This window comes from Gracilinanus agilis, chromosome 4 (genome assembly GCF_016433145.1).
Source record: "Gracilinanus agilis isolate LMUSP501 chromosome 4, AgileGrace, whole genome shotgun sequence".
NCBI classification, from domain to species: domain Eukaryota; kingdom Metazoa; phylum Chordata; class Mammalia; order Didelphimorphia; family Didelphidae; genus Gracilinanus; species Gracilinanus agilis.
The window spans coordinates 459,727,537-459,751,673 of NC_058133.1; positions in this window are offsets into that span (position 1 = coordinate 459,727,537).

Consider the following 24,137-nt stretch of genomic DNA (forward strand, 5'->3'; position numbering starts at 1 on the left):
CCCTATATGTAACTTTGGGCTCCTGCAAAGGCAAGGCAGTTTGGTGATTATACTTACTCCATTCAATTCAAACACTGAAATCTTAAATAGATTCTCCTGGGAAATCAAGAAAACCCAAGCAGATTATTTCCCTTTAGGAACATGCTTCTGGGAGGGTCAGGCACAGAAAGAGAAAATAAATCTTCAGATCTGGCTATTCTACCTCACTCCCAGAAAATAAACTTTGCTCCCTGAACTGCCCATGGTTCCGGCAGCCCAAGCAAGGAGGCTTGGTTCTTGTTGAAGGAAGTAATTTAATGAATAGAACATCACCCTAGGATTCTGGCTCCTGAGATTCCTCTGGACAGCAAGGTCACACGTAGAAATTCTAAAGCTAAACCACCCTTAAAAATAGATAGTCTTGAGTCAGAGTGACCCAGCTGGGAAGTCTCTGACGCCACATTTGAACCCAGGACCTCTTGTCTCTAGACCAGGTTCTCAATCCACTTAGTCACCTAGCTGCCCCCCAATGAGTGTTTGCTATGTCTGCAATCTGTTCATGGACTCCTATCAAGTTCTTTGCAAACTCTGCATTTTCTGTGGGGTTTAGGAAATCGTGACGATGTATTAGATGAAATATAGGTCTTGGTGTAAGGAAGACTTGAATTTGAATCCTGCCTCATCCATTTACTGCTGTCCAGCCCATGGGAATCCAGTAATGCCATCTTACTCCTTATTTTATACTTAATTTATAATATATTATATTAATTAACAAATTATATAATGTTATGTAATAAAATAGAAATGATCAAATAGTTAATAAAAATAAATATAAATATGTTCATCTAAACATTTTTCTTGTTTGTCTCAGTCTCTTCATCTATAAAATGAGAAAAATAATTTTCTTACTTAATATTTAATTTAATACGCCTACTTAATAGGATTTCCGTGAAGATTATATGAGATAATCTGTGTAAATGCAACTAGATGGATCAGTAGAGAGAGTGCTGGGTCTGGTGTCAGGAGGACTCTTTTTCTAGAGTTTGAAATCTGGCCTCAGAAACATTCTAGTCCTGTGACCTTGGGCAAGTCACTTAATGCTGTTTGCCTCATTTTCCTTATCTGTCAAATGAGCTGGCGAAGGAAAATGGCAAACCATTTTAATATCTTTGCCAAAACAACAACAACAACAACAAATGGGGTCACAAAGAATCAACAGGACTGAATCCCAACAACACAACGAATGTAAATGCTTTGCCAACTTTATGGTATTATGTAACTTGCTCGCTATTATTGTTAGGGTACTTTATTGATAGGCAATTTAAGGGAAATAATGCCAAAGTTTGAGTAACGCTGTAGCTTCCATTTATATAGCATGTTCCAATTTATGAATAACAGCTTTAATAGAGCATTTTAAGGTTTGCAAAGCACTTTATGTACATCATTTCATTTGCTCTTCATGACAATCTCAAGAGATATTATCCATTTTGCAAATAAGGAAATTGAGGCTAAAAGAGAAAATGACTGACTAGATTCTAAATGCCCAGTAAAAAAATAGAACTATTAATTAATTAAGAAGAACTGAGGCCTTGGACTTCAGGATCTGTATTATTTCCATTACACAGTATTATTTATTGTAGTAACCAGAGTAGTAGTTTCTACTCATTCTTGCTTTGAGTATTGAACTTTTTTCTCCTTTGCTCTCCATGTAAGCCTCTCTCAAGTCAGAGGTACAACAAGTCCCTCATATTGATCATTGATTGACTGAGTGCCTTAGCCTCTATTAGAGTATAAGAAGGCAGGTCTGGTGTCTTATCTACATGGTGTATCTCCCCTAGTAAATCACCCAGTAGTGTTTCTGTGGTTATTAAATATAACTTGGATAGTGGATTCCTGTGTTCTCTGGCTGATTCCTCCATGGGAAGGTCATCTTGTTTTAGCAGGCTCTGGGTCCCTCATCCTTAAATGACCTATGACAAAACAAGGGCAGGAATTTTCTGTTAGCTGAATCCATGACGTAGTTGTTTTGGTTGGAGGAAGAGATCCTTTCCTAGCTTCCACCCTCTTCCTCTCAGCATCCCCACCTCCTGCAAGAGAAAAAGAATGTTTAGTGCACTCTATCGGGAGTCTGAGGAGCTTAGTTCAAATCCCAGCCCTGCCACATACATGTGTGACCTTGTGCAAGTGACTTCGAACCTTCTTTTCTTCACTTGTAAAATAAGGGGGTTGAACTGGATGGACTCAAGATTCTTTCAACCTATAAATTTGGGATTGCAGCTATAATGATCCATGCACACATACTTGTGCAACTTGAGGGGACAAAGTGGGGCTAATCCTACAACATTCTATAGACAATTAAGTACCTACTGCCAGGTACTTGAAAGACATGAAAGGAGAAATACAAACCTCTGTCCTCCAGAAGCTTATATCCTATTTATGAGAATAAATTTATACAAAGAAAGAAACAAAATATAAATGAGTCCGTATTAACAACTAAGGGTATCCCTTTACAGTAGGAGTGTTGATGTCATCTCATTCAGGTTCCTGATTGCTAAATATTCAGTGTTAACCATTTACACTTTGGGAATCAGCAAATACTGCAAATCAGGATTTGATTTTATTGTTTTGTGGATTGTCTAGTCCAGCGGATCCCAAACTTTTTTGGCCTACCGCCCCCTTTCCAGAAAAAATATTACTTAGCCCCCTGGGAATTAATTTTGAAAAAATTTTAATAGCAATTAATAGGAAAGATAAATGCAACTGTGGCCATCACCGCCGTCCTGGATGGTTGCAGCACCCACCAGGGGGCGGTGGCACCCACTTTGGGAATCACTGGTCTAGACTGAAACAGACAGCACTCAAAGGGGAATAATGTGAAATATGTCTGAAAATAGGGGCAACTAGGTAGCTAGATAGAGATCCAAATCTGGAGATGGGAGGTCCTAGGTTCGAATGTGACCTCAGATACTTCCTAGCTATGTGACCATGGGCAAATCATTTAATCCTACTTGGCTAGTCCTTACCTCTCTTCTGCCTTGAAATAAAAACCTAGCATTGATTCTAAGATGGAAGTTAAGGGTTTAAAAAAATCTTTATCTATATCTATAACTATATATCTATATATCTATCTGTATACATACATACATACATACATACAGATAGATAGATAGATAGATAGATATCTAGTATGAAAGGCAAGCTAAGGAGTTTGTATTTTATCCTAAAAGGCAGTAGTAAGAAACTACTGAGGATTCTTCATTGAGTGACTGATGTGGTGAGACCTGTGCTTTAGGTAGATTTTTTTCCCCTCAGAAGTTATGTAGAAGATTGTTTTGGAATAAGTAGATAACAGAAGTCTGAAATCTAGTCAAAAAGCTATTGCAATGGTCTATACTGGAGGTGATGAGGATCTGAATTAAGGTGGAGGCCATGTAAGTCGAGATTGATGGTAGACATATCAGTAAAGAAATAATGGATGAGATTAGAGACTGATTGGATACACTAGGATGAAGGAAGAGTGAAAAGTTTCAAGGATGACTTTCTAAGATCATACAATTATACTGGGTGACCGAGAAGAAGTTAGTACTCATAGCAGAAAGAACAGACTTCAGAGGAGAAGATCGGAGGGTAATTATTGGAGGTTAGCTAGGAAGAAAACTTAGTTACAGTTTCTACCCTTTTCTCTGACTTCATCTTTTTTGACCCCTTTTCTTGACTCCTTTGGACACTGTTGGACTATACCTTCTTCTTGGATATTCTCTTCTTCCTTGAATGATGGAAATTTATCATTTAAGAAATAATTGGAACCTTGGAGAAAGCAGATTCAGTCACTTGAAGGATTTGGGAGTCCTACAAGGGATGAAGAAGTAAGAGATGAGGGAATAGAAGCAATAAAAGTAGAAGGTTTTTTCTATTGGTTTGCCTATGAAATGGAGGAGAGAACTCAGACAAAAGCTTAAGGGAATAGCACTAAATCCAAATGAAAGATTTCAAGGAGGGGAGAGACTTGGACATTTTTAGGTAGTAGAGAAGGAGCCAGTAAGTAGAATAGGAAAGATTAATGAGGAAAAATAGGAGAGTGGAAATATTGAAAGGGCAGTTTTCCCTAAGCTGAGGATCTGGGAAGTCTTTTGTAGAAAACCCTTGGTTCCAGTCACTGAGGGGACCCCTTGAAATGATTTCAGCAGGAAATCCATTGGTTCCAGAATGTAGGCTTCAGATTTGTTATTTTACAGTGTTAACAAGTATGTAATTATCACATTTCAGGGGCCCCTCAGAGAAAAGCCAAACAACACAGCGTGAACACCCTTTGCAATAGGGGTAGACCTGAGCTCACCCTTTCATGAGGTAAATCAGAGCATTAAGGTCCAATTCATAGGAACATCCATTTAGGTCCATTTCTCCCTTCAAACTGTAGATCAGTTTACCTGGAGTAAAGAGTACATAATTATTTAATACTTTTATCACTTCCATTCCTTCATCTCTTACTCTTTCACCCCTTTTGGATCTGGCTTCCAAAGCCCTCCTAGCACCAGAATCTGCTTTCTCCAAGATTTCCAATGATTTCTCAGTTGTTAAATTTCCATCTAGCAGGGAGAGATAGTCAGCAAGGTTCAAAGGGGACAAGAAAGGGATCAAGATATCAACACATGTCTGGAAACACAGGCCAAAGATAGACTGGGATAGGCACACCAAATTACTTATATTTCATTCTAAAATCCAGAAGGGAACCATTAAAGTTTCTTGACCCAGTGAGCGCCATGGTCACAGTGCACTCTGATTTAGAAAGATTATTTTGACAACTATGTAGAGGACAGCCTGGAGTGGGAAGATACTAGATGCTAGAAATCCAATTAAGAGACGCTTGTTGTAGTGACAAGAGGTGATAAGGTCCTGAACTATGGTGGGGGTCAGAGGCTATGGTCTGAGGATGCCCTGGAGCAAAGACTGGGACTGGTTCTCCGTCCTATCTGGGCATCCTGTAGTCTGTGTCGCCTTAGCAAACAAATTCCTCAGGATAAAATGCACCTTGAGGGGCCATAGATTATGTCTTTGAGGAGAAGAGCCAAGGGAACAAAGAAGCCTTCTGTCAGGTTTTCCATTCTCACTCAGCTTGGAAAAGATGCTTGTAGACATGGTGACAACATGTGCCAAAGAAGCTATTTGAACTCAGGAATCTGATGAATTAGCAAATTCTTAAAATTCACATTTACGTTCTCACAACAATCCATTTTGGGCGGGAATTATTGTCAATCCTTCCACCATTCAGCCACCAATATGATTTTCCTAAAATAAAGGTCTAACCACATCACTTCCCTTCACAATAAACTCAAGGGGCTCCTTACTGCATCTAGGATCAAATACAAGATCCTTTGGTGATCAAAGCGCTACATAACCTAGCCTTTCCCCATTCATACTCTTTAAAAAAAAAACCCTTATGTAGTTTTAGAATTAATACTGTGTATTGGTTCCAAGGCAGAAGAGATCTACCGGCCGGGCAATTGAGGTTAAATGATTTGCTCAGGGCCACAAAACTAGGAAGTATCTGATGCCACATTTGAACCCAGAACCTTCTGTCTCCAAACCTGACTCTTAATCCACTGAGCCACTTAGCTGCCCCTGTTTCTATTCTTCTTACACTTTATTCCCCAGCACATACTCTTCAGTCCAGTGACACTGGCTTTCTTGCTGTTCTCAAACAAAATCCTCCATCTCTCCATTCCAGGCATTTTCTTTGATGGTCTCCATGCCTGGACTTCTCTTCATCCCTATCTCTGCCCCCTGGCTTTCCTAGCTTCCTTGGGTTTCAGCTAAAATCCTACCTTCTGCAAGAATAATGCTAGGGCTTTTCCTCCCCCTACCCTCCTTTATCCTATATATAGCTCATTTGGACATATTTGCTTGGCTATTGTCTCCCTCATTAGATTGTGAGTTCCTTGAAGGCAGAACTACCTTTTCCTCTTTTTGTATCTTCAGCGCTTAACACAGTGCCTGGAATGCAATAGGTGCTTAATAAATGTTTATTAACTGCTTGTCTGAGATGGGAAAACTGAGACTCAAGGAAGTTGATTGACCTCTCCAAACTCATGTAATTCCACAGATCCTCAGGATTAGAAGGAACTTCAGAGGTCTCCTATGCCTACTTGGTACAAACCTAAACAAGAGATCTGAGACCCTCGCATAGCTAGAGAAGAAAAGGGGGCAAAGAGCTTCAGAGAGCACCCATGGTGAGGGGTTAGAACATGAAAGAGAATCCAACAAAGGAAACTGAGAAGTAGTCATGTAGGGAGGAAGAGACCCACATAAGAATAAAAAAGGAGAGGGGGAAGCTGGGTAGCTCAGTGGATATAGAGCCAGGCCTAGAGATGGGAGGTCCTAGGTTCAAATCTGACCTCAGACACTTCCCAGCTGTGTGACCCTGGGCAAGTCACTTGACCCCCATTGCTTACCCTTACCACTCTTCTGCCTTGGAGCCAATACACAGTATTGATTCTAAGGTGGAAGGTAAGGGTTTAAAAAAAAAAAGAAGAAAGGAGAAAGGAATATCCAGGGCAAAGAGAAAGCCAACAGTGTCAAAAGCTGTAGAGATGTCAAGAAAAGATGAGGTCTACAAATTTAGCAACTTGGAGATCATTAGAAATGCTCAGCTTTTCTTCCACTGGGAAGCAAGTGATCTTAAATTCCCTCCAATCCCAAATAAAGTGCCATTTCCCCTCCAACATGTTCCCCTACAATACATATCCATAGTATTTCTTCCTTGAGTTCCAAGAGTTATGGCGCCTTGAGTAGCTCATCACGTCATCAGGGAAGCTCCTCTTCCTTGATTAGGGCCAGGAATTTTCTCGGGAGTGGGGCAGGGTCTTCCCCAGGTAGGTGCCTCTGATTGGTTTCTTGTGTGATGTTACAGGCAGGGAGAAGCCAGGGTGACTAGACTTGCTTATATGTGGAATGAATGTCCTCTGGCTCCCCTCTCTCTGAGCCAGGCTGGCTACATCATCTTTCAGATGAGCCATTTGTGGATTTCTCTTTTTTTCTGACATTGACTCAAGCCCTCACAAGCTGTGCTCCCCATATTTGTTGGGATGGGGGCTAGTAACTAGCATGTCTGTTCTATTAGCCATGTAACATCAGTCAGACTTTACAAAAGGATGTTTACTTCACAGATAGAGCAAGAACAGACATACATAGCATTTCCCCCTACCATTTTGGGGGCACAATCCCCACTATTCCATCTTGGTCTCAGAAGGAGATTAGGCTCATAATTTAGCCCAGGCCCTGCCAAGGATTGGTCCCACCAGACTCCTGTCCAGATGCTGCATGACCAATGGTTGCTTGGGGTCCTGAAGATCGCCCCTAACAGTTTTTCATCCATGCCCTCAAGGCACATCTGGGAATCCCAGAATCTGGAACGGGAGGTCTCTGAATCTTCGGAACCTGCAAGGTTATGGGCTACACTCCTTTCACCAGTTGCCAGGCTCCCTCAGATCCCAAGGTGACGAGAGAGTAGCTGCAATCACAGTACATTAAGGGTCTCCTCTTCACCATGTGGTTAGTCAAGCAATACCAGCTATAGAACATCAAAGCAAGCTTCCATCTCTCCCAAGCACTTACCTCACACATCATCGTGATTCTTCCAGAAGCCGTTCCCTAGTGTCCTCCACATGGAGAAACCACCTTAGCCAGCTAACAGGGTCTGCCCATGCTCCAGATCCCCATTACATATACAATATGGGCGTGGAAGTTTCTAGCATGAAAAATGGCAGAAAATGTCGGGCCTGGGATGGGGAGGGAGAGGAGGATGAAAGGAAGAAGTCTGTCTCGAGCTGAGGCATTCTATTGCCTTGTGGACTCCAAATTGCTGCTCTGTCTCCCCTAAACTCTCAAGCAGAGTTTTTCCTGGGCAGTGTATGGCTTTCCTCACTTTTCCACCCCGACTAACCTGAGCTCACAAGTCAGGTAGCAGTTGGTGGTCTTTATTAGCAATCATGTACCTCTGGAATCATGTGAGGGGCTGAGTGTAAATATCTCATGTGGGACTCCACATTTAGATTAGAGGACGCCACATCATCTTGTATAAATGGCTGCAAGTTCCAGGGAAGGAACTGGAGCCTTGGTTCAGCAGATTGCTGGACCTGGAGCCAGAAAGTCCTGGATCCAAATTCCTCCTGTGTCACCCACCTATCAGAACCTCAGTTTTCTCACTGGTAAAGAAGGAAAGGATACAGTGCCTGTCCAAAAGGGTCATTAAAGAAAGGATCAAATAAGATAACATATTTAGGTTGCTTTTTAGAGAGGAGGGAGGAAGATGGGGACTAGGGATAGAGTTCCCAAAAAAGGGGGGAGAGAAAACAGAAGGAAGCCTAAAAAGAATCACAGACAAGCAGGACAGCTTTGAAGGTTACATGTTGGGGAAGCTAGATGGCTAGTCAGGTCTATAGATGGGAGATCTTGGGTTCAAAATATCCCGGGATAGTTTATATTATCTATGAGAGCTGGGGTTGTATAGTGAATAGAAAACTGGCCTTCAAGCCAGGAAGGCTTGGTTTCAAGGTTTAATTTTCTAACTTCTGTTTGTTTCTAACAAATCTGACCTCAGATGCTTCCTAGCTTTTTGATTCTGGGCAAGACACTTAACCCCCATTGCCTAGCCCTTACCACTCTTCTGCCTTGGAACCAATACTTAGTATCGATTCTAGGACTGAATGTAATGATTTCTTTTTTTTTCAAAGTTACATGAGAAACATTTTATATACTTTAAAATAAAAGCAAATCCTGCATAATAGAGACTCATATATTCGTGTATAATCTTTCTTTTGTTCTATAATGATTATGAAAATTGTCATCTTATTTGGTGTTAGTTCAGAATTAAAATTAAGTGCTATAAATAAACAATATCAAATAGCTCGTCATCTCAGGGAGGGAAGAAGGAAGGGAGGGAGGGAAAAATTTGGAAGTCAAACTTTTTAAAAATGAATGTTAAGGGGCAGTTGGGTAGCTCAGTGGATTGAGAGTCAGGCCTAGAGACAGGAGGTTCTAGGTTCAAATCTGGCCTTAGACACTTCCCAGCTGTGTGACCCTGGGCAAGTCACTTGACCCCCATTGCCCACCTTTACCACTCTTCCACCAAGGAGCCAATACACAGAAATTAAGGGTTTAAAAAAATGTTAAGGGGGTAGTTGGATGGTTCAGTGGATTGAAAGCCAGACCTAGAGATGGGAGGTCCTGAGTTCAAATTTGACCTCAGATACCTTGTATTGATTCTAAGGTAGAAGAGTGGTAAGGGCTAGGAAATGGGGGTTAAGTGACTTGTCCAGGGTCATAAAGCTAGGAAGTGTCTGAGGCCAGATTTGAACCCAGGACCTTTTGTCTGGGCCTGTATCTCAATCCATGAGCCACCTAGCTGGCACCTCCCAATTCTATTTAATCTGGATTTGGAACAACTCAATCAAAGGTCAAAACTTAATTCCAATCCCACCATATTGATGCATAAACCCTTGCGAGACATTTACATTTTATATATTTCTGTGGGAATGAAATGTAGGCTGTCCCATATCCAGTACTCAGATTTTACATTGAGTTCCTGTATAGGAATTGAGGATCTTGATACTCACATTTAGGGAGAACCAAACACAAATTATACCTAAGTTTTACTTTTTTAAAAAGTTTTTACGAAGGAAAATTTACTGAGAAGATATAGCAAGAACAGAAGCCAGAAAGCACATCCCTCCAACACTTTGTGGTACATTTTGCCATTTACCATCGAGGTCCCTGGGGAGAATGGGTTCAACCTTACCTTTAGGCAGTTGTTGTGATGTTTTTACCCCACCAAGTTCATTTCAAATGTGAAATAACCCCTAAATGAGCTGCTGTCACTCCTTGGTTGCCTTAGCTCCATCACTGTGCAGGGTCAAGGAACTTACTCAGGGCTTTTAAACTTATCACTGGGCTTTCCTTCCTACACCATGATGGGGACTTTAGCTCTGAAACTTTTGGGAGGTTCCATCTTGTGACATTTCAAAGCTCCCAAAGTAAAAACCTTATCGAATACTCTTTTACCTCAGGGTAGGGGAGAATAGACACAACAGAGACAAAATAATAATAATAAAGCCATTTGTGGACATAGTGGGGAGATAAAGGTTCAAAGTATCTGTCTGTCTGTCTGTCCATCTATCTCTCAGCCTAGAGACTTACAACATTCTCTCTGTGTCTGTCTGTCTCTCTGTGTCTGTCTGTGTCTGTCTCTCTGTCTCTTCCTCTCTGTCTGTCTGTCTCTCTCCGTCTCTCTCTCTGTCTCTGTCTGTCTCTCTGTCTTTGTCTGTCTGTCTGTCTGTCTGTCTGTCTGTCTCTCTCTCTCTCTCTCTCTCTCTCTCTCTCTCTCTCGGTTTGTGTCCCAGGACTCCTCCTCTAAGGGAGGAAAAATGATTACAATTACTCAGTCCAAAGGGAAGAGTACGAGGAGTCCTAGATTTATAGAAGCCCTGTAAGCACTGCTGAAGTAATTAAGCAGTCTTTGGCCAGGTCTCTTGAACCATCTGCCAGGAACCCTAACATAGATTTAGGGTCATTGTGACCTTGGCAGACCCAGCAACTCTAATAGCTCATCCAAGTCCATCAGATAGCTCTGAGGCTTAGTGATAACATTTAACCCTCAGTAGTCTGGGCACTCTCACATTCATGACTTGGGGATAGTTCTAAAGGAGAAGTTCAGGGACAGTTGGACAAGGGTGATGACTCAAAGCTCCAGAAGATTTTGTGATTTGGTTGGATTTTTTTAAGGGGGAGGATGGAGGGGTGGTTGAGGGTCTATCCCAGTGGTTCCCAAACTTTTTTGGCTTACTGCCCCCTTTCCAGAAAAAATATTACTTAGCCCCCTGGAAATTAATTTTTAAAAATTTTAATAGCAATTAATAGGAAAGATAAATGCACCTGTGGCCATCACCATTCCCCTGGATTGCTGCAGCACCCACCAGGGGGCGGTGGTGCCCACTACCAGGGGCGGTGGCTCCCACTTTGGGAATCACTGGTCTAGAGCTATGATTCCAAGTCTATAGTGAATTGGGGGCAGTAGAGTAGCTCAGTGGATTGAGAGACAGGCCTAGATGCAGGAAGTCCTGGGATCAAATCTTACTTCAGACACTTTGTGGTTGTGTGACCCTGGGCCAGTCACTTAACCCCCATTTCCCAGACCTTTACTGCTCTTCTGCCTTAGAATCAATGCATATTATTGAGCCTAAGATGGAAGGTAAGAGTTAAAAAAAAAAAAAGACAATAGTGAATTGCCAGTAGGGAAATTCCTGCATGGGGGCAATTGATCTGCAATTAATAATCTTAGACCTTTGCCTGAGAAGACATTAAATGATTTGCCCATGGTCACACAACTCATATAGTATCATAAGTGGAACATGAACTTGGACCTGCCTAACTTTAAAGTCAGCCCTTTGCCTACTATACCAAATTGCCTCTCATTCTGTGTTTAGTTATTTCTTAATATTATGCAAAACCATAAGTGCCCTTTGAGGATGTGGCTTCCATATCTATTTCATGGGCAGCCAATTTTCTCTGAAAAATCATTTTGAAGTTAGTATGGACAGAATGTTGTCCTTAATAGAAGGCAGTCTGATCATAAACAATCATTCAGAGAGAAGATGGCTGTCCCTATGGATTTGGGGAGAAGGCAGTCCATGGAAGGACCATCCCAAGAAGCAGCCCTCTCCTAAGGTTGTATTAAGGCTGGGCCATTTATCCTTCTGTCACACCACACAGTAGCCTAGGCTAACAAAGGACTGGGAAATGAGGCTCAAAGACCCTTGTAATTGTAATGAGGAAGTGTGCCCTGTCAGGGAAGAAGTACCCCTTCCCCCAACCATGTCATTGCCCTGGAACAAAACCCTATTGGCCCCATTCTTCATATGGCCCTGATGGGAGACATGCTATTTGAATAGGATCACAGACTCTGAAAGGTTTCAGAAATCATCTGATTCATCCCTGTAACTTCTTCTAGAGACTTTTCAGCATCATGTTGTCTAATCATATCTATTCCTGGTTCCTGTTCTTCATCCTTAATCTGAGATCACTAACCAAATGGGCTTCTTCTCCCTTACCTAGGATTTTATTGTAATAGCATACACTATCCTGCTAGGGCCCATCTCTGTGAGGTTAGCTGCTGCAGAAAGAACTCCTTTTCTGTTTGAATACCTAATTACCCAAGGATCTTGAAAAACTGCTATTCGATAAGGAGTAAACCTTTCTGTTATTGCCTGGTATCTAACAGCCTTATCCTACCATGTCATCCTTTCTTCCTCCTTCCCTCTCTCCCTCCTTCCCTCTCTCCCTCTCTCCCTCTGTCTCTCCCTCCCTCTCTCCCTCCCTCCCTCCTTCTCTCTCTCCGTTTCTCCCCTTTTCCCTCCCTCCCAGCCAAGTTGGGAGCTTGGAAATCCCATCATCCATCACTCCTTTGACTTAAGGTATTATCTCCAGAAGCTTGCTATTAAATGTACGTGTTATTTGCTAGCCGGAGAAGGGTTGAAATAACCCTTTCCTAATACTACATCAAAATCTGGGCCATTAGATTTGGTCAGCTGACCAGGAATTTTTGCTGTTCTTTAGAAACAGAGAGTATGCTTTGAGGAAATGGGACATTTACTGGGAGTTGGTTGGGGAATGGAGTGTTTGGGAGGATGAGTTGCTGAGGGTGAAGGGAAGGTCATAGGATCAAAGATAGAGAGCTAGAAGAGACCTCAAGAGCTGGAAGGGACATTTTATCCAGCCCCCTCAGATAGAGTGCTGTGACAGGAATCTGGAAGACCTTGCTCAAATCTAGCCTCAGAAAGGGAAAAGACTATCTAGAAGTGTGACCCTGGGCAAGGCACATAATCTCTGTCTAACTCAGTTTCTTCAGCTGTAATAATAATGACCTTCCAAGATAGCTGAGAGAATCAAATAGATAACATCTGTAAAATACTTTGTGCAGTTCCCAGGCACATAGCAGGTGAAATATAAATGCTAGCTACTGCTACTACTACTACCACAATCACTACTACCACCACTACAGCTACTACCACTATTTTTTTATTAGCTGAGATAATTGAATATATGGAGATGATAACCAGTAATGAGTGGGACCAACTTGCTGGTTCTGGCAGCATTTGCTGTAGAGTGAAAGGCATGTGCCTTCATACTAGGCACTGCTGATAAAACTACTTGGTTGATAGTCAACTCAACCGAACTCAATTTTGACTTTAAACTCAACATTTATTAATAACAGACATTGTGCTAGAAAACTAAGGATACCAATAAGAAAGAGAAAGGCAGTGCCTGCACTCAAGGAACTTACAGTCTATTGGGGAAAGGAGGCAGGAAAGTGGGGGAAAGGGGCAGTAGGATGCAGTGCAGGGGTATCTTGGTTTGTGCATTTGAAAGTGGGTAGAGCAGCAGATGCAAAATGGAGTGAGCTGCAAGTCCAACTTCTGCCTCTATAAAGGAAGACTTTAGAACGAGTGTGGCACCACCCTCTAGTTCTCCAAAAAGAGGGGAGAGGGAGCTGAGGGAAGTGATGTCCAAACTTGAGTTAGTACCATGGCTTTGAGATTGGAAGTGATGAGCTTTTCTTGGGAGGGTCAGAGCAGCAGCTGCATGGACAACTGTGGCTTGATGGGAGACTTGCTTTTCTTAGAATGTCCAGGGGATCAAAATTCTCTGCATATAGGTGCCAACCCAGGCAAACACCTGAAACGCTAATGGTAGAGAATCCATCAATATGGGATCTAAGTGGAAAAAGAGATGATTTGGGGATGTTTCAATTTGGGAACATTGTGTATATCAGAGCCTGATGAGGGGTAGGCAATGGGTTGAGACAGAAAAATACTTAACAGATTCTTTCCATGCCCATTAGTGCCAAGTACAACTGAAATAAAAAAGACCCAAAGCTTTCAGGGATTGGTTTGACTGAGATAAATGATCAAGGGACTGGAGTCAAGTTTTCTCTTTGGATATTGACTTCCTGACTCTGAATTTGTTATTTGGCGACCAGTTTCCCATTCATATCAGCCTCTTGGATCTAAGCTTTCCACTTTCACTTAGGTACAAACCCAGCTACGATTTTCAGTTTACAGCCTCAGATCTCATCTTCTTGGCTGGGTTAGGGATGGAGTTTCACCTGTGCCTCTCCTAAGGGAGGGCAATGTTTGCCTAATCATTTATATGGGTCAGTCCTGTTGCAGGTGGGTTGTAGTATATTTTCACACAGATTTGTTAAGCCCTTAACAAACAGAAGTAGAAGAATTCAGATATGGAAGAATTATGTATCATGTATCATGGCGGTTGTTACTAATTCCACTAACCTGGATGAAAGTCACATTCTCATCTCTTAAACTTTACTTTTCTGCTTAAGTCCATCATCCTGGGGAAGCAGTTTTCTCAAGCTCCTGGCCCTTACTCCTCCCCTGAAATAAGACCCTTAATACACCACTTGCCCTATCTTCCTGCCTCTACTCTGAAGATTTTGTACAAGGCTGTCTCAGAAGAGATAAATCTCTTATTCAGGCTGGTAGCAGATTTATTGGAACCTGTGGCTGAAGAGTTCCTATTTTGGATGATGAATGGCCTGGTATTCTTTGCTTCTCTTTGTGTGATGGAATCCACTTTATGTTAGTTAGTAAGAGCAAAATTTATTGATTTATATATTCACATAGCTTCCCAGAACAAAGGCAGGAATGAGTCCATCTTCCATCAGATTATTTCACATTACAGAAATAGCCATAATATGGAATCAATGTGGAGGTGCACAGTTAAAGATTGGAGTCACCTGGAAACTGACAATTCACTCTTATGACACATGACATTGGCAAGTTGGTGATGCCTCTATGTGCTTTCCTCCCTTTGGTGAAACTATCGGAGGGGCCTGAAACATACTCTAGAGCAGTGATGGAGAACCTTTTAGAGGGGTGAGTGATGTCCTCAGGTGTGCATGGAGAGGGGGAGGGGAGTAGCCCTGCCCCACATCCCTCTGGCTTTCTAGTAACAAAATCTGTTGAACTCTGTTCTAGGGCAACTGTGCTTGTGCCCACAGAGAGGGCTTTCAGTGCCCCATCTACACTGGCTCTATTTCTGATGCTTCCCCAAAGTCTTTTCCCTCATTCCTTAGACTCAGTTCCAAAGTGAGTCTAGAACAGTGGTTCCCAAACTTTTTTGCCTACTTCCTCCCTTTCCAGAAAAAATATTACTTCGCCCCCTGGAAATTAATTTTTTTTAAATTTTAATAACAATTAATAGGAAAGATAAATGCACCTGTGGCCATCACTGCTATCCTGAATCACTGCAGCACCCACCAGGGGGCAGTGGCGCCCACTTTGGGAATCACTGCTCTAGAATCTTGTCTGTCTTCCCTTGAAGCNTGGAGTTTTACTGCACTAATGCTGATCCATGTTTGCCTCTTGCTAGCATAAACTTTTCAGGTGATCGACGTGTGTTTGTGCATCGCCCAAATGACCTATCTTTGGTTAGAAGATTTGGGCATTTGCTGAAACTGATTGTAGCTGATTGGGGGCCCCAGGTCTGATTCCTCTCAACTCCAAGCCAGTCTCAGAAGGGTTCTTCTATGGCACTGATTTAAACCCCAGCCAGCAGCTTTCACTGTCCTTCACCCTTGACCTTTCTCTTTCCACATAAATCAGCCCTAGAAGCCTCTCCCTTGGCTGGGTTTGGCCCAGTAAACTCTCCTTGACATTACCAAGCCAAATGAGGTCCGACATGGAGAGATTAGTCTCCCTTACTGGCCTTCCTTCCCTTCCTGAGAGGATCTGCCTCTCCTCCCAGCACACAACACGGTACGGCCTGTTTCCAATATTGCATCAGTGTTTTCCCCAACGGTTTTACACTTTAATAGGGGAAGATTTGTTCTTTGTACGAAAAACATGTGGGCCCTTGTCAGAGGCCTTGAGAAAGAGAATTTCCCTCTCCCAGGGCAATCCAACTGTCTCAGGGCTTCCCCTTGGCTTTTCCTGGTTACCTTTGTAAGGAAATACTGTACCTTGCTTGGGGAAGGGGTCAGGGGAGGAAGAACACTCGGAGCTAAGCCCTACGAGAAGTTTGCTTCCTTCTCCCAAAGAAAGGCGGGCATCTTCCTGCCAGAAATCCAGATTAGAGAAGAACTGAACCTCAGAGGTCATCAGTGGATATACGGATGCTCCATCTCCTACCTTGTACCCACTGTCCCCCAGCACTCTCCCTTCTCACCTCCATCATTGAATTCTCTGACTTTCTTCCTTTTTGTTGTTGCATCTGTATAAATGGAATTATCCTCCTTTGTTCTATATAACTTAATCAGTCAGGGACTCGGACTTCTTCCTCTGTATTAATTTAATTAATCAGGGACCTGGAGGTCTTTATACCATTGAGATAAGCAGAGATAGACCAGCCCACAGTGAAAGGAAGTTCACATCCTCAAAGACCACAAGCACTGACCACTGCCAGGAAAATTAAGAAACTTTGATTGATCCCTGAGATGTGACAGGGAGAGCTGATGAGTGGAGAAAACTGCATATAAGCAGGAGCTTCTAGGGCCCTCAGTCTTTTTTGGTAGCTCAATCTTTGGCAGATTGGTCTTTTGGTGGTTCAGTCTTTTGGTCACTCAGTATTTTGGTGGCTTGGTCTTTTGGCAGCTTGGTCTGGTGTGGCTCAGCTTGATTAGGGATTCAGCTCTGCCTTGGATTAGGCATTGGTGGCTTGAAGAGTTTGGCTTTGGTGACTCACTTGGGATGAGGAGACCCTGTCCAGAGACACTGGCTCTTTGGCTTTTCTCCTATCTTTGGTGGGATGCTCTCTTGGTCTGGAGACACTCTGATCTAGACTTAGGGTATTTAGCTAGGCAATATTTTCTACCTCCTCCCTACATTTCCCCCTTTACTATCTCCACCTTGCTGTAATAAAGCTACTAAAGTTACTAATAGCCTCATGACTTAAGAGTTAGTTTTTATAAAAGGCGACCACAACATTTTGAAAAATTTTTATATTGGTCAAACCCATTTTAATTATTACACATCATTTCAGTTGTGTCTGAATGACCCCATTTGGGGTTTTCTTGGCAGAGATACTGGAATGGTTTGCCATTTCCTTCTCCAGTTCATTTTACAGATGAGGAAACTGAGGCAAACAGGGTTAAAGGGCATGTCCAGACTCACACAGCTAGTAAGTGTCTGAGATCACATTTGAACTCTAGAAGGTGAGTCTTATTGACTCCAGGCTAGGGACTGGGCCACCTCAGATCCCATAGTCTTCTAGGAGGCCTTTCCTAGAATTTTCCAGATGTGAATGCTTTCTCTCTTACCTTACCTTCATATACTCTGAATTTTTCTTGTATATACCTAGATATCTACCCATTAAAACATACATGTCTTGAGTGTAGGGATTGGGATTTTGTTTGAGGGCTTTTTTATTTCATTTTTTTCTTCTATCTAGCATTCAACACAGAATCTGAGCCCATACTGTTTCATTAAATGTTTGTTGGCTAAGTCTGATTCCTTCATTTTACAGGTGAGGAAACCAAGTCAAAGAGAAGTAATTACCCAAGGTCACACAACAAGGGAGGATCAGAACACAGAATCTAAACTCTAAATGCTCAGTACATGCTCTTTCTACAACATTGTGATTTATAAGAGAGGAAGGGTGGAATAGTAGACAAAGTTCTGGGCTCAAATATTGATTTTGATACTAGTTGAATGGATGGCTCACAAGCAAGTCTTTTAATCTCTCTGGATCTTAGTTAACCAAGCCTTGGCTACCAAGTTAGAGGTGGGTTTGCTGAGGTGGAACTTTGTACTGTCTCTGCATCTCTCTCTAACGTCTCCCTCTCCCTCTCTCTTTCTCTCTCTCCCTCCCTCCTTCTCTCTCCCTCCCTCCTTCTCTCTGTCTCTGTCTCTCTCTCTGTTTCTCTCATCTCTAGGCCTGACTCTCAATCCACTGAGCCACATAGCAGCTCCTCAGGACTAATTTTTAAAAATGCATTTATTAAACACCTACTATGTACAAGTCCTTGGGGATACAAAACAGAACTCATTATCTTTCACTCTAAATCCTTCACCTCCTACCTTCCTTTTTACTGTAGAGAGCATCCTCCTCCTTCTAGTCCCTCAGACTGAAACCTAGGAGCCATCCTGAACTCATTCTCTCTGGCCTCCCCATATCCAATCTGTTGCCAAGGCCTGCTGATTTCTCTTACAACTTCTCTCAAATTGGCCTCCTTCTCTCCTCTGACCCTGCCACTGCCCTGTCATCACCACACACTTGGATAATTGCAATTGCTGCTGGGCAGCCTGCTGGCCTCAAGGCTCTCCCCATTCCAATCTATCATCCATTCTGCCTCTACAGTAATTTTCCTAAAGCCCAAGGCTGACCATGTCACCCCTTACTCCCATTCAATAAACTCCAGTCACTCCATCTTACATTCAGGTCAGATAGAAAATGTTCTATTTGGCCTCATAAGCCCTTCCTAACCTAAGCCCCTTCTCCCTTTCCAGTCTTCTTTGATCCAGTGACTGGAGCCCCCAGACCTCACCACGAACAAGGCATTCCATCTTACCTCTCAGCATTTTCTCTTCTCATTGTCCCCCATAGTTGGAGAGCTCTCCCTTCTCCACTCCAGCTACTGGCTTCCTTGACTTCCTTTAAGGCCCCACTGAAATGCCATCTTTTACTGGAAGCTTTCTCCAATCCCTCTTAAAAAAAAAATAAAAACATCAAACCAAACCAACTTCCCTTCTGTCCTAGAATCAATAGAAGAGGGGTAAGGACTAGGCAGTTGGGGTTAAGTGAAGTGCCCAGGGTCATACATCTACGAGATATCTGAGGACAGATTTGAACCCAGATGCTCCCAATCCATCTCTATACATCCACTGTGCTCCACAGCCCCTCTTCATCCCCTCTTAATTCTAGTGCTTTCCTTCTGTTAATTATTTCTTATTTATCCTGTATGTAGCTTGCTTTGTATGTATTGGTTTGCTTGTTGTCTCCCCAACTAGACTGTAAGCTGCTCGAGGGCAGGGACTGTCTTTTGCCTTTTTTTTTTTTTTTTTTAATCCTCAGGACTTAGCCCAGTGCCTGGTGAACAGTAGGAGTTTAATCAATATTTATTGAATAAATAAATGAACAGCACTGGACCTTAAAAGATGCTTGTCAATTAATTGATATACTACACCATTACAATTTTGCAATACAACAAACACTTCTGATTAATAGTAATAATACAGACAATGAGAAGCATGGGTAGGAAACAAACATTTATTATGTACCTACTATGTGCCCGGCACTGTGCTGAGTCCTTTACAGATATTATCTCATTAGATCCTCCCAAGAACTCTGATAGGTGCTATTCTTATACCCATTTTACAGTTGAGGAAACTGAAACAAACAGAGGTTAAGTGACTTGCCCAGGGTCACAGAGCTAATGTCTGAAACCAGATTTGAACTCAGTTTATGACTCCAGGCCCTGCACTCTATTGATTTCTCTACCTAGCTGAGTAGTGGCTAGAGCGATGTCCTTGGAGCTAGGAAAACTCCCAGGGTTCAAGTCCCAATTCTGCCACATACTGGCTGTGTGACTACAGTTAAATTGCTCAATCTCACAGCATTCTAGGTAATTCTCTAGGACTAAAAGTTTCAGAGAATGTAACAACTTAAATCTGTAGAGGGAGTTTCCACACCTGGGAGTGACCAGTGAAATCCTAGATCTGATCCCTGTCTAATAGAGACAATATCTTCTCACAGCAAGGAAAGGACATTTTTGCCAAGTGAATTCAGGAGAAAGACAAATTCAAGACGATGGAGTAAGGGAACCCAGCACAGGGGAGCCTGGGTTATGAGCTCCCAAAGACAAAAAAAAAAAAATTAAGCATGAACCCAGAGCTTCAGATGAGGGGTTTTGGCTTATGAATTTGTCATTGTGTTATATATTCTCTTACATTTGGCTTTTGGAGACCTGATTATCTCATGGTAGAGTCATAGAATAGAGTCTTTAGAGGTCAGTCATCTAATCCAACCTTTTCATTTTAGAGATGGGGAAGCTGAGGCCAAATCTGGGGAAATGACTTTCTAGAGGCCAAATAACTAGCTTTGGGAAGAGTGAGATTTGAACCCAGATCTCTTGACTTGAAATCGGATATTCTTTCTGCTTTGAAGGAAGAGGAGTCCATTTTTAGGCAGGCCTCAGGCACCTGTGAAAATGAGAGACCTGGACTAGCTGACCTAATGGCTCCTCCCAACTCTAAATCTATAATCTTATGTTCTCTAGATCTGTGGTTCCCAGACTATTGGCTGGGAGCCAAGGAATTATTATGAGGGTTTTATGAATCCATGTGCAAATCCATAAATAAGAAAACGATCGACTTCTGCAGATGGAGAAAAATAATGTTGTGGATTTATTTATTACCTTTTCAAATATATGTAGGTACTGTTGTAATCAATTAAATGTAAATCCACTTAAAAGCATTATGGAATTCATAACAGCCTTTCCTCATTGTGGATTTTCTTAGCCAGTGGATACTACTAGTCAAACCATGTGGGGAGGCCCATTAATGTTCGTTTATTTTATTTTTGTTAAAGGGAACCCTGAGTCTCTAAAATGATAGGAATCACTGCACTTCCATGTTTTGGGTGAGTGACTATCCTAAAGGAGCCAGAAAGCAGCATGGAACAAGAACTATATAGCCACGATTAATTGCCTGAGTAATTCAAACAGAAAACTGATTTGGGATCAATTTCCAACTAAATGGAGAAAAGAGCCAGTCCTTCCTGAAGTTATCCATAAATTTAGGTTTGATGCCTGTAGTCTAAGCTTAAGAAGAGCCGGCTAGATGTGTGCTTTGAATCTTTGGCCCTGGGGAGGTGAAATTTATTCCCCCTCTCAGGCAGGAGTTCTTAACCTGGGATTTGGGAATTTTAAAAATATGTATTTTGAGAACTATCAATAGAATTCGTTTCCTTTGTATTTTATTTTGTGCATTAAGAAAAACCTATATATAGGTCCATAGGTTTCACCAAACTGCCAGTGAGAGTCCATAACACACACACACAAAGTTTTAAGGCCCCCTGTAAGGCTGTAAAGGGAGGCAGGAGCTGGTCCTCAGAGGGAGAAGAAATAGGGAAGCCAGAAAGGGGTTTTGCTCCCCGGTTTACCTAATTCCTCTCATCTGAGCCGAGTGCAGTTACCTTTCATGAAATAAATCTGCGAAGGAACCTTCCCTAGAGGGGCTGATCCTTCAGAGAGCCCGAAGCTGCTTCTCTTCCCCCCAAACATCTGGAACCGGGATTCCCAACCTTTTGCGAGTGGTGACACCCTAGTGGGCTTTCTTTGACTCCACATTATTCCACACTAGAGTTTTGCTGGAGCTAAAGAAAAATTAAACTAAACTAAAATGATGCTGTTTTTGAGCATTTCACGCATCCCAGGAGATAACTGGAGACACCGGGGAGGGTTGAGAAATCACGTTTATAGAGAGGACTGAACAAGAGGAGAATGCGGTGCAGGGGAGAGGAGGAGGAGAGATAGATGGTCCTCTGGAGGAGGGAGAAAAAGGGACTTCTGGAAGTGAAAGAAACTTCGAGCCCCGAAGCAGCTGATAAATAGTTTCAATTGTCTCAATCAATAGAACTAGACGGATTTTGGATCGAGCTTTAGTCAGAACGCTAATGAAGAACGGATCTGCCGGAGAGAGAGCGCGCGCGCGAGAGCCAGGGAGCAGGAGAAACAGAATCGCTTCCTTAGATCTTTCTTCACCAAAGCAGTCACCCTTGAAAGAGATCGTTAAGGCGACTCTTTTTTTTTCTGAAATTGGTCCTGTTCCCTCCCGTCGGAAACTATAACGAATTTAAGGAAACCCTCATCCCTGAGCCTGCTGGTTTGTGTTTAGTCCCTGAAAACCGTCCTTCTGGGGCCGAAGATTTATTTTATTAACTAGCCCACACCTGAAAGTAATTGAGTCTTTCCCCGGGCCGGGCTGGGAGGGGAGGGCTCCACGACCCGGTCTGTGCGACACCCAGATTTTAGCCAGGGTGCGTCGAGTTCCTTCTTCTGTCCTTTCTTTTTCGTCCATCTCCACTTCACCCACCAAGTCGAGATGCTTTCCCGAGGCCCAGTAGACTCTCCACCTCAACCCAAGGGCTTGTTGGTTCGGAGCGATCTCTCAGAACAGCCTCCCTAAGCTTTCCTCTAGTTTTTGTCGCAAGAAGCCAAGCCACCCGCCCTTCAGAAAACGGGCCCACTTTGGGGGTGGGGAAGGTCTAGAGGGGCGTCGGACCGGGTAGGAATCTCGGCGATCTCAGCATTGGCTATCCAGCGACTTGGGCCGTTACCAGCTAGCTCCCGGGACCAGACAGCGTCCGACGGATTCTCGGCATAGCTGGAAGAACAAAACCTTCCTCACTACCGCTCTCCCCTCCCCGCCCCCCATACGCCCAAATAAAAAGCATTTTGGGAAATATCAAAGGCGCGCAGGGGGCCGGGGCCAAGTGCCCTTTGGAAGTGGCGCCGGGCTTCCCGGGTTTGCCTGCGAAAGGCTATTCCACCAGCCTTCGCTGAAAGGCCAGGGCGGGGAGGAGGTGAGAGGGATGAATCTGAGAACCCCGAGATACCCCAAACCCGCAAGAGAGCGAGCGAGTCCCAGCCCCGGGCCCATTAACGCAGTGGAAATTAGTGAAGTTCTTGTGAACTTGAAGCCTTGTAAAAATTTAACACACGCACACATGCGCCCATACTCAAACCCTCGGCGTTTTTTGGGATAGCGTTTTGTCTTGGAGTCGGGGCTGAGAGGTGAGAGAGAAAGAAACTTGGGGACAGAGAGCATCCCCTTGTCACTAGAGGGCTGGGCTGACGGCTACATATATTGCCGTTCACTCCTGACTCCTTTTAGCAGTCTGTTCTTGGGGGTACAGCGAGGAGAGGGATGCATGGCTAAGCCCAGAGCAAACTTTCGAACACAACGGGCAGGACACGGACTCCCTGGGTCAGACAGGCATATTTATTTTTCTAGGGAAACACCTAAAACTGGATCCAATCGAGGAAGGGATTTGTGGTGGTATTTCCCCAGGGATTTGTTTACAGTGAATTTCATTAATAAACAGTCCTCGCTGAAAGCTCACGGTCAATACGGGCCTCCCTGGGATTTCAGCTAAGGTCTGTCTGTGAGTGTGTGTTGGGGGGAGTGGGGGGACACCTTCCTTTTTAACTTTTATTACTTGGGGAAATGCCGTCTGGTTTCACTTTCTCAGGCCCTTATTGGAGTCGGCTTTTTGATAAATATTTGTGTGTGTTTTTCTCATCCTATGCCGGTAGCCATTTCTATAAGGGAGTCAAGCTGTTGTCAATGTGGTCTTACTAGAAATCTACAAATAGATATTTTGCTTTTTTTCTCTAGGGAGGGAGCATAAAGGCTTGGATGAATATTTAACCTTATTCTATTATGTGCTGCAAAAGGCGATGATTCTATTTATTATCCATTTTAATATGCATTAAACATAAATTATGTCCATATAGACATAACATTATTATACAGTGAAATGAATATGTATTTCTACCAATCTGTGGGGGATTAAAAAAAAAGACTGGCAATTAGTAAGACTGTAAGCACTTATTATAAAATTTTATTATAAAATCTCTTATAAAAATCTACAGAATTTTATTTCACTCATTCTGATGTAAAGGTTTAGGAATATAAATATATGTAGATGAAATATGTATGTGTTCCAATGTCATTACCGCTTAGAACTGGCTTCATTTTTTAAAATGGTCACATTTGTATGTTTTAGGATGGACACAGAATGTACTTGGCTGTGAGAATACAGGCTGGCAGTCTCACAGAGATGTGTGTGTGTGTGTGTGTGTGTGTGTGTGTGTGTTCATGTACTCAGGCACCAAAGGAAATGTACACAACTGAGAATAAGCAAATAAACCGCAGAGAAAGGAGAGTACAAACTGAAATGCAGGAAATTGGATTTTAGGAGTGAGGTTGGGGGTTGGCTCTCTGTTGGCCCAGATGCCCAGGGAGGGTCTCGGGCCACTGGGGCACACAGGTGGCTGTAGGCTTGTTGATTCAAGGCAAGACTTCCAGTTGAATCTTTGGGCATGGTGAGATGGAAGAGAGAGAAATTGACTGAAAGGTTGAGAAGGAGCA